We start from the raw sequence: 12782 nt of genomic DNA, 5'->3' as shown, positions 1-12782 counted from the left end.
GAACTACTGTTCCTTTGTTTGAGTCTCAGATTCTTTTAATTTATTTCCTACTGCTTTGCAGATATAAGGGGCAGCAAACAAGATCTGAGGTAATTTAGGTGACTATGGCATTGTGGATAAGGGAGAAGTTTGAGAGTTTCAGTGTTCCACAAGATGGAAGAAGCAGCTGAGTTGGATCCGAGGATCAGATCTGAATGAAAATGGACAACACAGATGGAACGTTATAGTGAGTCCAAAACTTTTTTTTTCTTTCATGGAAGGCTATTTTCTTGTTTGCTGTTACATCAGCAAAGCATGTCAGAATTGCATTTTCATGCAAATCCTCATTCCTTATTTTTCACAAGAACAAAATGTCACTGAGGAGAAACCCCTTTTTTCTTCCCAAAGTAGCTTTGGAACCTAACTTGAACCAACAGATTGATCTGACAGTCTTCTTCCCAAACTTTGTTAACAAAGGAGAACATACTGTACATACCATAGAAGCCCGTAGGCAACTTGGGTTCTTGTACATCACACTGATTGTTTGCACCCTTCTCCCAGGCAAAACTTGGACAATGTGTATCTAAAGTTGTTGTGTCTTTCGGCTTATCCCAGTTAGGGGTCGCCGCAGCGGAACTCCGGTCCGATAATGTTTGGTAGTGGATTTTTACGTGCCAAGTTACCAGCCCTGACGCGCAACCTTCAACGAGTAACTCTGTCAAATTGAGTAGTAGACTGCATTTCATTTGTTTATAAGTCAAAAGGTCTGCCCTTATAATCAAAGTCTAAGGCTCATGCTACCAGAGCAATGGCAACTTCAACACTGTTTGCAGAAAGAGTGTGTGTCAGTGACATGTGCTGTAGTGACTTGGGTCTTCAGCTCATACTTTTGTATCAAATTCTAAATTAAATGTGCAGTCTAGGATTCAAACATATTTTGGCTCTGCCATACCGAGGAATATCCTTCCTTCAGTCCACCCAGGTCCCTGTTGGGTAGCTTGGAAATCTGTCCTACATGTTGAATCAGAAGAAAATAGACAACATTGGATATGTAAGTTATGTACTTCCCATAACAATACATGTGTTGTCTTATTCTCTTCTGGTTCAATCCCCCTCTCTCCTTCTCCCATCAGATTGTCACATATCTTTCCTAGGGATTGACTAGTCCTTGTCTGGACCTTGTCTGACCTTTGTACCACTTAGCTTATATAGTCCCTTTTTTCCTTCTTTTATTATTTCTTACATAATTTATCACTAGCTGAGGTGATTTAAGTAGGAGAGGGGAATTGTGGTTTGGGGAGGAGTCAGAGCGCTCAGATCCAATACTGTGGTACTGTGCACCAAGGTTGGATCCAGCTGGATCAGACAACCCATATGTTAAACCAAACGAAAGTAAGACAGCACAGATCTATCATTACAATTAGTACATAGCTTTCATTTCTTCCTCATCCCCACTCCATGTCACAACAGCTGATTCCCTTCCAAGTTGGGGGAGGTGCATTTCAAAGGGAAAATGGACCAGGGGACCTGAATGAGTTTCAAGTTCAGTCTTCATAACAGTGTCTTGGAGATGAGGGTGGACCTCTTAGCACTGCAGGCCTTTCAGGACCTTCTTGACGAGAGTGTGATTGCCATCCAAAAGGACAACACTTCTGTGGTTTGGTATCTGAACAAGCAAGGGATAACTTGTTCCTATCCCCTATGGTGAAAGGCCATCAGGATTTGGCAATGGGCAGTCTCCTTTCAGCAGTTTCTGACTGCAGTGCACATCCTAGGCAAATTCAACATTTTGGTGGACTGTTTGGTCCGGAACATCCTTCTGCATCACGAGCGAACCCCAAATCCAAACTAGTAGCTTAGATTTTCTGCAAATGGGACACACACTGCTGTGATCTTTTTACCTCCCCGCCCAACATGAAGTGCAGCAGTTTTTCTACCCTGATCCATCCAGAGAAACATTCATCAAGTAATGCTGTTCTGTAGGCTGGACTCCTAGGTCTTATGTACGCCTACCCCCTGATGCCCTTGATAATCAAGTTTCTTCAGAAGGTAACCCAGTGCAGAGCAACAGTCATCCTCATTGCTCCATTCTGGCTGCGAGAAATTTGCCCCCCCCCCCTTTTTTTTTTGGACTCACCTACGTCACCCATCCTGGGTGCTGGATCCAATCCTGTATCCATTTTCCCATTCTGCCGATACCTCTGCCCAACTTCCACTCCCTCAAATGGATCACATTGTTTCTTCACTTCTGATGATGGTCAGGAATTCCAAGCTCTCTGACAAAATTATTCATATTCTGCCAGTAAGTGACAATGTTTCTCTACTTGGACCTCTTCTAAAGGCTTAGATCCCCTGTCTGCTCCTTTGGATTCATTCATGGGCTTCTTGGCTGGTCTTTTTCATTCTGGTTTGAGTTATTCTACATTGGTAGGGATAATATGCCTTTGGTGGCTCTTAAGTAATCTAAAGCTTTCTTGTGGGGCACTTTTTTGTTCAGAACCCCTAGTTAAGATCTGATATTTCAGTAGGATCTTCCAAGTGCTTGCTGTCCTCCCCTTGATCCTTCACCTACAGCATCTTTAAAGTTTTTGTCATGGAAGACCCCCCCCCTCCCTTGATCCTTTACTTACAGCATCTTTAAATTTGTTATGGAAGACCCTCTTTCTTTTGGCTGTTACTTCTGCCAAAAGGGTATCTGAGCTTCATGCACTATGCTGTCTTTCTCCTTATTTGATTTTTCTGTTTCTCCTTACTTAATTTTTCATAAGGGCAAAGTTACTGTCAGAACATATCCTTCCTTTTTGCCCAAAGTTGCTTCAGCATCTACTTTGAACCACCCAGCCCATTCAGTTACCAGTCTTCCATGTTTCATTAATAACGTTGCTTGGATGTGCATAGACAATCCAGGTTCTGTTTGAATAAAGCTAAACATTTTAGAAAAGCTGACCAGCTGTTTTGTTTTCTTTTCTAAGTCTGGGCTCCGAAGTCCTAACTTCAAGGTGACCCTCTGCAAATGGCTTTCCAGCTGTATCTTATTTATGTGATCTTTGAAGGGAATGTCCTTACCAGCAAAGCTTAGAGGTCATTCATCTAGAATAGTGACTGCTTTGATTCCTTTTTTCCTCACAGGTTCATAGGATACCACCAGGCTATTTGCCCGGAGGCCCTTATAAGCCTAGCCAAGAGTTTGGCCCATGTTCCCTCAAAGTCAGCACCTGTTTCCACTGTCCAGCAGGGACACAGGTGGGATCCCAGGGGTGTATTTTTGGTTTCCCATCCAGTCATCCACGTTCCGCTTAGAGGGCTAGAGAGGTACTCTGCTTGACATGGAGAGGGAGTCTATTCTACAGATGGAGTCTTTGGGACACAAATCTATCCCGCCAATATGTTCTATTAATGTCACAGAGCAGGTTAAGGCCTTGCATGCGGGTTGCACAAGTGGAGTTTGACTTAGGGATATGCAGCAAATCCATCAAGGCTGAGTCTGAGATGGCCTTGCATGCCAGACACAGGTCACCTCTGAGCAGTCTGTACAAGACTGATAGAGGGACAGGGCTTTTAACCTGTCTGTATAGGAAAGGTGTTTGAGACCCTGGATTTTCTTGGTCAAGAACCTCTGTGGTCTCTCCAGCTGACATGCTGAAGGGGGCATTGTACTCAATAATGAGTCTGATATGGGAGGAGAACAGGGATGTTATGACCTCCTTGCTCCTGAATGAAATACCTTTATTTATGAGGTGGGCCATGTAGAAAGCCTTCCGTACAATGGAGGCAACATGGCGGTCAAAAGTCAGTTTGCTATCAATCTGGGTGCCCAAGTCCCTCACGACTGATTACGTGCTTAGTACGTTGTTATTAATGTGATAATTAGTGGGGATGCCATTTCCCCAAAGGGGATAATGATGCATTTCTTGGCATTCAGTTTGAAGCCATGCTTCTGGCACCAGTCATTAGTTTGAGTAAAGCCCTCTTGGAGGATGTTCATATCACTAGGGGAATTTAAGGCAACATCCAACTTGCCGTCATCTGCAAACTTGGTCAGCCACAGATCACTGGTCTATACTGATGATGTTTGTACAGCAGCTACCTGGTCTACCACTTATACCTTTGTCTTCTACTACAAATTGGAGGTTCAGTCTAGGTCAAGAGCTTCACTGGATTCCATCTTTCTGAAGAATGTTCTCTCCTAGGCCCTCCCAGGCGGTTTCTCAGGCTAGGGACTGTGTCCCGCAGGTTGAAGTCAGATGGAAAAGACAGCATTGGATACAAAAGTTACGTACTTGCCATAACAGTAGATTCATGTTGTCTTCTTGCACCTGGTTCAGCCATCCCTTTCTCCATACCCCACCTCCAAATTGTCATGGTAGTTAGCTAAGTGATCCTGATTGGTCTGGAGACCTGGTTTATGAGCTGCTATATATATAGGTCCTTGTCTATTGTTCCTTTTATCTATTGACTTTCTTATTAACATATTGGATAGATCTAATAGTATTTTATGGGGGGAGCTGTCAGTGGCAAACTCGATCTGAGGAGAGAAGAGGAGAGCAGGGTATTATGGGTAAAAAAGGTGGAGCCCTTGGGCTGAACACTGTGGAATAGCTGGCATTGGATCCGAGTTAGATTGGATAATCCACAGGTTAAACCAAATGGAAGAAGACAATATGGATCTACCATTATGATAGGTGCATAACTTTCATTTTCTTAAACTAACAAGCACTTATTTTCTGGCCTTTGCTCATTCTTTGGATATATAGAGAAAAGGGTTTGGGATAATTTCGTTTTAGAATTTTTTAATGTTAAGTTGTCAATCTCGCCTTCATTCTTGCTGGATGGGTTCGGAGCTGGACTTCGGCTCCGACTTGACCTAATACTAAAGCTCGAGAGCTATTTTTACCGGCTCGAGGTTATGCTATGTCCCATAATGCTAGGCGTCATATACCCAGATCTCGTTTGCCGCTTCAGCTACGAGGTTGCGTTTTCACCGGCTCCAGGTTGTATTTAAAATGTTTTATAATTATAGTTAGTTTTTGATTGATATTTTTTCCCTAGATTTTTTCTAATAGTGTTAGTAGTCTCCCGACTAGTCTTTCCTCCCTTTATTAATAGTTTTCCTACTTTTTTCCACCCTTAAGGCAGTTAGGCCTTTACCCCCCCCCCCCTTTTTTATAGTAGTTTTGTACAGTAGGTTTATACAGGTTCCTTTAGTAGGTGTGTGTGTGGAATTTAGTTTTATTGTAATAACTTTAAGAGTGTCTGTCAAGTGTTGTGTGTGTGTTTGTATGCTTGTTTAGACTTTGTTGTCCCGTTCCTGTGGTGTCATGTCTAAGGATACCAAGATATCGGGATTCAAGAAGTGTGACTCGTGCTGTCAGAAGATGTCTCTGACAGACGGTCACACTTCTTCTGTGTATTGTTTGGGCCCTCTGCACCTGCAGGACTCTTGTTCCATCTGTCATGCTTTTAGCCCAAGAGTCCTGCAGGAGCGCAGAAATAAGCTCATCTTAAGGGGCTTATTGAAGCCTGAAGGTTCTCTTACCAAGCCTCTATCAGGAAAACCTTCTAAGCCCGCCAAACCGTCGGCTCCATGTCCAGAGCCGGCGCCGAGCGGACCTTCTTCTGCCTCGCCGGTTCCGGCCGGAAATGATACATCGAGGCCTCAGTCTGCTCCGACCTTGGCGTCGGAGCCGTCTCCAAGCCGAAAGCACTCCCAATCTCCTTTATTGGAGTCGGTCAGGTCGGCTCCGAAGTCCCCTTTGCTGTCGGAGCGGAGCCATAGGTCTCACTCCTCTAGCTCTTCCAGGCTTTCGGACCACGACATCGAGAGGGTAGTCAGTAGGCTTTTGAAGTTGCAGGCGCTCGCCCAGTTATTGCATAGCCTGTCTCAACAGACAGCGGCTTCCCCAGCGCCTGCTCCAGTTCCTCCTCTGACTATTCTTTCGAGCTCGGAGCCGGAGGCCGTCGGGGTTGGTACTGTGGGGGCGTCAGAACCGATTCCACCCTTATCGGTTCCTTCGTCGTCTCTGGTCCCTTCATTGGCTCCGTCCTTGGAGGGATACAGGCGCCGGGACTCCCTCGTTGGTTCCGAGGGGGTGAGTGGCATCGGACCCTTGTCCGCCCCCGTTCTCCCTCTCGGAGTGTCGACGCAGGTGAGCTCGCCACCGACATTGGCCCCGGAGCTGTCCCTCTCAGTGCCGGGAGGAGCTCTCATCTCTTCGGAGCTGGGTCCCTCCTCTCTGCCTGATAGGGGCGCCTTTGAGGTCATGAGGAGTGTGCTGGCTCCGATACCGGCACCACGGTCAGCCCCATCGGCCCTTCCTTCCATGGTGCCTGCTTCGGCCTCTGCCTACCCTCCTGAATCCAAGCGTGGAGAACCAACACTCCAGGTCGCCCCATTGGGCATATCCTCCTCTTCTGAGGCCTCCCCTGATCCTGTGGGGGAGCCCCCTCAGAAGAGGACATGCAAGAGGAAGTATGTCGACATCTGACACCAACCTGGATGATTTGGAAGGGTCCCCCTCTGAGGATGTCTCATTTTCTGACATCCTAGAGATCCTTAAACAGAGGGGGAAATGGTCTGCCCTTAATCCTTCCGAGGACGAGTCGGTGTACCTGGACGCGTTCGGTTCTCGCCCTTCCACCTCCTGGGTGTCCCGCCTTTCGACCCACTCATGGAGGTGGTGGCTCAGAAGGCGTGGACGGCTCCGGATACTATGGAACCAACTCCCCGGAGGCCCACAAAATTTATTACAGCCCCTTCGGACAAGCAGTTTCTCACTAAGGGCGTCCCCGTTGATGCCATGGTGGTGGCAGCGGCCACTAAGAAGGAGTTGGCTGACCCGTCAGATCTGAAGTAGTTACTTCATTTGTTCTGCAACCTGTGGGTGTCTGATCCGACAGCTTTCCAAGCTCCAAGATCCAAGCTCCTAGCTCCTCCCCCCTACCCATAATCCCCTGCTACTAACCACATTACCCTAGATCGCTTTTTGCCACGGCTGAAGAAGCTTCCCTGTGAAGAGCTCCTGGCAGGGTAAGATCATTGCTGGTTTTAAACCACCTTATTTTTCAACAAAGTTGTCGTGTGTGTGCTAGCCCCTTTTTCTACTCCTAGTGCTAGTTTTTGGTCCCTTTTTGTTAACTTTATTTGCTAGCTTACCTTCACTCCCCCTCCCCCTCCTAGTGTTTGGGTGTGTGTGTGTGAATATGTCTGAAGGGCCTAAGGCCGTTTTTTCTAAATGTACTGAGTGTGGCCACAAGCTTTCCCCAGCTGATGGCCACACTCAGTGCGTTTTGTGCCTGGGGGCAGCCCATTTGTCAGAGGCCTGCCAGATCTGCACGGCCTTTAACCTCCGGGCACTTCGGGATAGGAAGAACAAGCTGATCCTGGCGGGAAAGCTCCCCCAGGAGTCGACTTCTTCTTCCTCTCCTATTCGGGCTCCAGCTGCTTTGGCAGCTTCGGCGCCACCTGTCCCCTTAGCTCTACCCGGGACTCAACCTCCCACTTCGGGTTTGAGCTCTGGGGAAACTAGTGCCTCTTCCCTTAAAGAGAAGAGGCACCAAGGATAAGGAAGGACATAAGTCCCACAAAAGATGGGCCGAACCTCATCCTCTGGCTCCGCCAGTGAAAGTGCTCAGATCTCCCTCGAGGGTCTCCGGATCCCCCTCCTCTCGGTGCCGTTTGCCCGGTTTCTCGCCGGAGCTGGAGGAGGAGGAGGATAGGTCTCCCTCGAGATCTTCGAGGCGGCCCTCCCGGCCTGCCTGTACTACTTCATCCAGGTCGACCCGAAGCATCTCCGAAGTGGATATGGATTGGATGATGCGTCGGTTCTTGCAGACCCAAATGCAGATGGGGATGCTCCTGCCTCCCCCCCCCCCCTGGGGGGGAGTGCAGCCCCCATATTTGCCCCGATCACTCCTTCTCCGACTCGTTTTCGGGTCTCGGAGTCATCGGATCCAGGCCCATTCGGACCTGGGGAATTGTCGGCGCCGATAGCGGTGGTCTCTTCGACGCCGACTATACCTTCGAGCTTATCGGACCCGAGCTCTCGGGGCCGAGGGCTGAGCGTCGGATCCGAGGGAGTTGCTGTGTCTTCGGCGCTGTTGGCTTCGGAGCACACCTCTGCCTCGGCACCGACTGCATCGGCTCCGACCCCGATCCCTTCCTCTGATCCGAGGAGATTCCTCTCAGAGGCTGGCGAGAGTGGCTCTCCTTCAGCATTTGAGGTAGTGGAGAGGGTGCTGTTGAGGTCCTCCAGATCCCCGACCCGGGCTTCGGATCCACCCATACCCCCACTGTATGAGGGTCTGTCTTCCATCATCCGTCCATCGGGACAGCCTGCCCAAGCCCTCCAGCTAGTTCCCGCAGAGGAACAACAACCCGTGGATGAGCCCTCTTCAGACAGCCCCACCGAGGAGGTCCCTCGGAAACATCGGTGCAAATGGAGGCACCTGGACTCCCCCGAGTCCGTTACCACTGACACAGACTTAGATGGTACGGAGGGTTCCCCAAGGTCACCCCCTGAAGATGTCTCCTTCGAAGACATCATGGAAATGTTGCATATCAGAGGGGGGTGGTCAGCCCAAAAGCCCTCCCTTGATGAGCCCATGTTCCTGGAGGCCTTTGAGGCAGGCCCATCTACCTCCTGGGTGTTCCCTCCGGCCGACCCCCTGGTGGACTTAATTACCTCCAGGGCGTGGAAGGAGCCCGACACCGTGGAGCCAATCCCTAGATGCCCCGATAAAGTCCTCAGTCCTCCCACAGATAGATCATCTTGGGCCAAAGGAACCCCTGTTGATGCCATGTTGGTGGCGGCGGCCACCAAGAAAGAACTCGCGCAGGAGAGTTCTTCGGTTCACCCGCCGGATAAAGAATCTCGAGCGCTTGACCGGATTGGGAAGCGGATGTTTGCTTCAGCGACCTTTTCCATAAGGGCGCTGAACTATATGGCACATAGCATTAGGCTACAGCGAGACTTGATTAAGGAATACGCTGCAGCCCCCCCAGAATCCATGTCGGTCCCAGACAAGAAGGTTTTTGAGACTCGGATGGCCACTCTAAAATCCATCTCCAATACATCTATGCGGCTTCTCTCCCACGCAACGGAGGGAGCCGCTAGAGCTAGCGGAGCCGGGGTCGTCTTGCGACGTCTCTCCTGACTCCGTCTTTGCGACTTCACGGATCCCTTCAAGGCGTCCTTCGCGAACGCCCCATTTGACGGTTCTGCCTTGTTTGGCAAAACTGTTCGTGACACGCTGGTCCAAAGCGAAAAGGACGGGAAGACGCTGTCTGCCGTTGGAGTCCGCTTGTCTAGTCCCCAAAGATCCTTCTCCAGGAATCAGAGGGGACAAAAGAAGCTGTGGTTCCGTAAGTCTCAGCAATCCCATCCTGCTGCGGACCACTCATCCTCTAGAGGCAGAGGAGGACAAGGTGGACGCCGGCCCAGAGGCAGAGGGGGGCCGTGTAACTTCGGGTCTAGAGAACCTTTCTCGGACAGACCCGCGCAACAGCCCTGAGGGCTTGCCTGACTGTCCCTCTCTGGAGGCAGTCGGGGGGGCGGTTGTCGGAGCACCTGTCAAACTGGGAGTCCCTTACAACAGATCGATGGGTGCTCCGGATCATATCTAGAGGATACTCCATTCCATTCATGAACCTACCGCCCAAACCCAGATGTCTCCCCGATGTCCCACCCGATCAGAGGGAGGCAGCGGCTTTGGAGATTTCAAAGCTGCTAAGAAAAAGAGCCATCCAGCCCGTCCCCCCAGATCAGTCCGGATTGGGTTATTACTCCAGGTTCTTTTTGGTGCCAAAGAAAACAGGGGACCTCAGACCCATCTTAGACCTTTTCGCTCTGAACCTATTCATACCCAAGGAAAAGTTCCGGATGGTCACTCTCCAATCAATTTTCCCCCTTCTGCGGGAGAATGACTGGATGTGCTCGTTAGACCTCAAGGATGCGTATTACCACATCTTGATGGACAGACGATCCAGGAGGTTTCTCCGCTTCCGGCTCGGAGCCAGTCATTATCAATTCAGAGTTCTTCCATTTGGCCTCACCTCAGCCCCCAGAGTGTTCACCAAGGTCATGGCAGTGGTTGCAGCCCACCTGAGACTTCAGGGCATTCAGGTCTTCCCCTACCTAGACGACTGGCTCCTCACCGCGACCAACAGGCATTAGCTCTGTGTGGCGAGAGATTATGCTCTGTCTCTGGCCCACAACCTAGGCATCTCAGTGAATGAGCAGAAATCCTGCCTGTGCCCCACTCAAGCCCTAGAATTCATAGGGGCCAGGTTAGATACACGAATCTCCCGAGTTGTTCTAACGTCAGCCAGGCTGAACAACTTGTCGTATCAGGTGTTAGCCCTTCTTCAGAGCCCTGCTCCTCCGGCGGAGTTAGTCCTGAGGGCACTGGGGTCTATGTCAGCAGCGATTGGTCTCACTATTCATGCCCGTCTGCGAATGCGCATATTACAATGGACCCTTCTAGTCCAATGGTCCCTGTCAATTCACCCGTTAAGCACGCCAGTACCCCTGAGCAGGGTTTGCATGGGCTCCCTTCGGTGGTGGTTACATGCGCAAGAACTCAGAGAAGGGAGGCCCTTTGTGATCCCCCCGGTCGTAGCCACGTTGACCATGGACGCTTCTCGCCTCGGGTGGGGGGGGGCATTGTTCAGGCAGATCCGTTCAAGGCACGTGGACTTCCCTAGAGACCGCATTGCATATCAGTGTCCTAGAGATGAGGGCGGTGCTTCTGGCATTGCAAGCTCTCCACCACCTTCTTCCCCTGGGGACTATTGCAATCCAGACGGACAACATGGCAGTAGTCTGGTATATAAACAAAGAAGGAGGGACCAGATCTTACCCCCCTGTGTCGAGAAGCCATGAGAGTGTGGGAATGGGCAATTTCCACCAACCGCTTTCTGATAGCAACGCACATTCCGGGACGGTCCAACATATTAGCGAACAAACTAAGTCGGGTGCTTCTCACTCCATACGAGTGGTCTCTGAATCCGTCTGTTGCAAGCAGATCTTCCACAAATGGGGTCAGCCTCGCTGCGATCTTTTCGCTTCTCCTTTAAACACAAAATGCAGCGAGTACTTCGCGGTAGTTCCCCCCAAAGGGGAGACCCCCAGAGATGCTCTAGTCTATGCTTGGCCCCCCGGACTCCTTTATGCTTATCCCCCTCCCACTCATGATGAAATTCATCTAGAAAGCCTGTCGGTTGGGGAGCAGAGTTATCCTCCTAGCCCCATTCTGGCCTCGACAGATCTGGTTCCCCTTTCTGCGGTCTCACAGTATGGCTCCCCCATGGATTCTGGATCCCAGTCCAGACCTAATCTCACATCCAGCAGGATGCCCTACCCCGAACCTGGTCAATCTCAAACTTGCTGCTTGGTTGATCCAGTTCCATTAATGGCTAGGACTCCCGGTATCTCATCCCTCGTTAAAGCCATTCTGGTGGCGGCTCATAAACCATCTACCAGAAAACTTTACAACAGTAAATGGAAACGTTTTTCCATCTGGGCCAAAGACAAAGACTTGGACCCATTTACTGTCCCTACTCCGACTATTCTGGACTTCCTTTCCCTGCTTTTTAGGCAAGGAGCAAGTGCCTCCACGGTTAAGGTGCAGATGGCGGCCATCTCCCATTTTCATGTGGGGGACGGCAAAGGCTCTTTAGCATCTACTAAGTTGTGCAAAACCTTCTTAAGAGGCGTTTTTCTTTTGAAACCACCTGTAAAGACTGTGGTTCCCCCATGGGATCTCACTCTGATCTTACAAGCCTTGACGAGACCACCTTTCGAGCCTGCGGCCTCGGTTCCGTTAAAGTTCTTATCTTGGAAAACGGCTTTCTTGGTGGCTATTACTTCAGCCAAGAGGGTTTCAGAATTGCAAGCCTTGTGTATCAAGCCTCCGTACCTTATCTTTCACAAGGATAGAGTGTCCCTCAGGACTAATCCATCTTTCTTGCCTAAGGTAGCTACAGAATCAAACATTAATCAGTCAATAAATTTTCCTGTATTTTTCCCAAATTTTCACAACAAAGGTGAATACACGTTGCACAAATTGGATGTACACAGACAACTGCGTTTTTACTTGCACATGACTAGAGAGTTTCGCAAGTCGGACCAGTTGTTTGTTTCTTATGCAAAGTCAGCCATGGGCAAGGCAATTACTAAAGTGACTGTAGCAAATTGGATCTGTCAGTGCATTATGCAGGGATACACTTCGTCTGGCAAGCCAGCTCCGGTTGGCATCCGTGCTCATTCCACAAGATCTGTAGCTACCTCAACAGCCTTTTGGTCTAGGGTCCCAGTAGACGATATATGTTCAGCAGCTACCTGGTCCTCTTCTCATACGTTCATTTCTCATTACAAGCTGGATATGATTTCCAGGAGTAGGGCTTCTTTTGGCTCCGCGGTGCTTTGGAATATCCTTCCGTAAGGACCACCCAGGTTCTTGTAGGTTAGCTGGGGACTCTGTCCCACAGGTTGCAGATCAAATGAAGTAACTACTTCAGATAAAGAAGTTATGTACTCACCATAACGTTCCATCTGAGTAGATACTTAATTTGTCTGCAACCGACCCCCCCCCCCTGCCATCCCCCGAACCTGTCGGGAATTTTCTGATCACTCGGAGTTGGTTCTGTCTCAAGTTGGTGAGGCAAAAAAACGATCTGAGGTAATGTGGTTAGTAGCAGGGGATTATGGGTAGGGGGAGGAGCTAGGAGCTCGGATCTTGGAGCTTGGAAAGCTGCCTGATCGGATCCGACACCCACAGGTTGCAGACAAATGAAGTATCTACTC

At 49.6% G+C, this 12782-nt stretch overlaps 1 protein-coding gene across 1 annotated transcript in view; it reads left to right on the top strand.

Annotated features, from left to right (window-relative positions):
* Nucleotides 1-12782, top strand: part of LOC122805771 (synaptonemal complex protein 1-like) — a 5909626-nt gene that overhangs the window by 125239 nt on the left and 5771605 nt on the right. The gene's annotated exons all lie outside the window — the stretch shown is intronic.

Source organism: Protopterus annectens, chromosome 7.part0 (genome assembly GCF_019279795.1).
Source record: "Protopterus annectens isolate FY-2018-M chromosome 7.part0, PAN1.0, whole genome shotgun sequence".
Lineage (NCBI taxonomy): Eukaryota > Metazoa > Chordata > Ceratodontiformes > Protopteridae > Protopterus > Protopterus annectens.
This window is presented reverse-complemented; position numbering and strand designations above follow the sequence as displayed.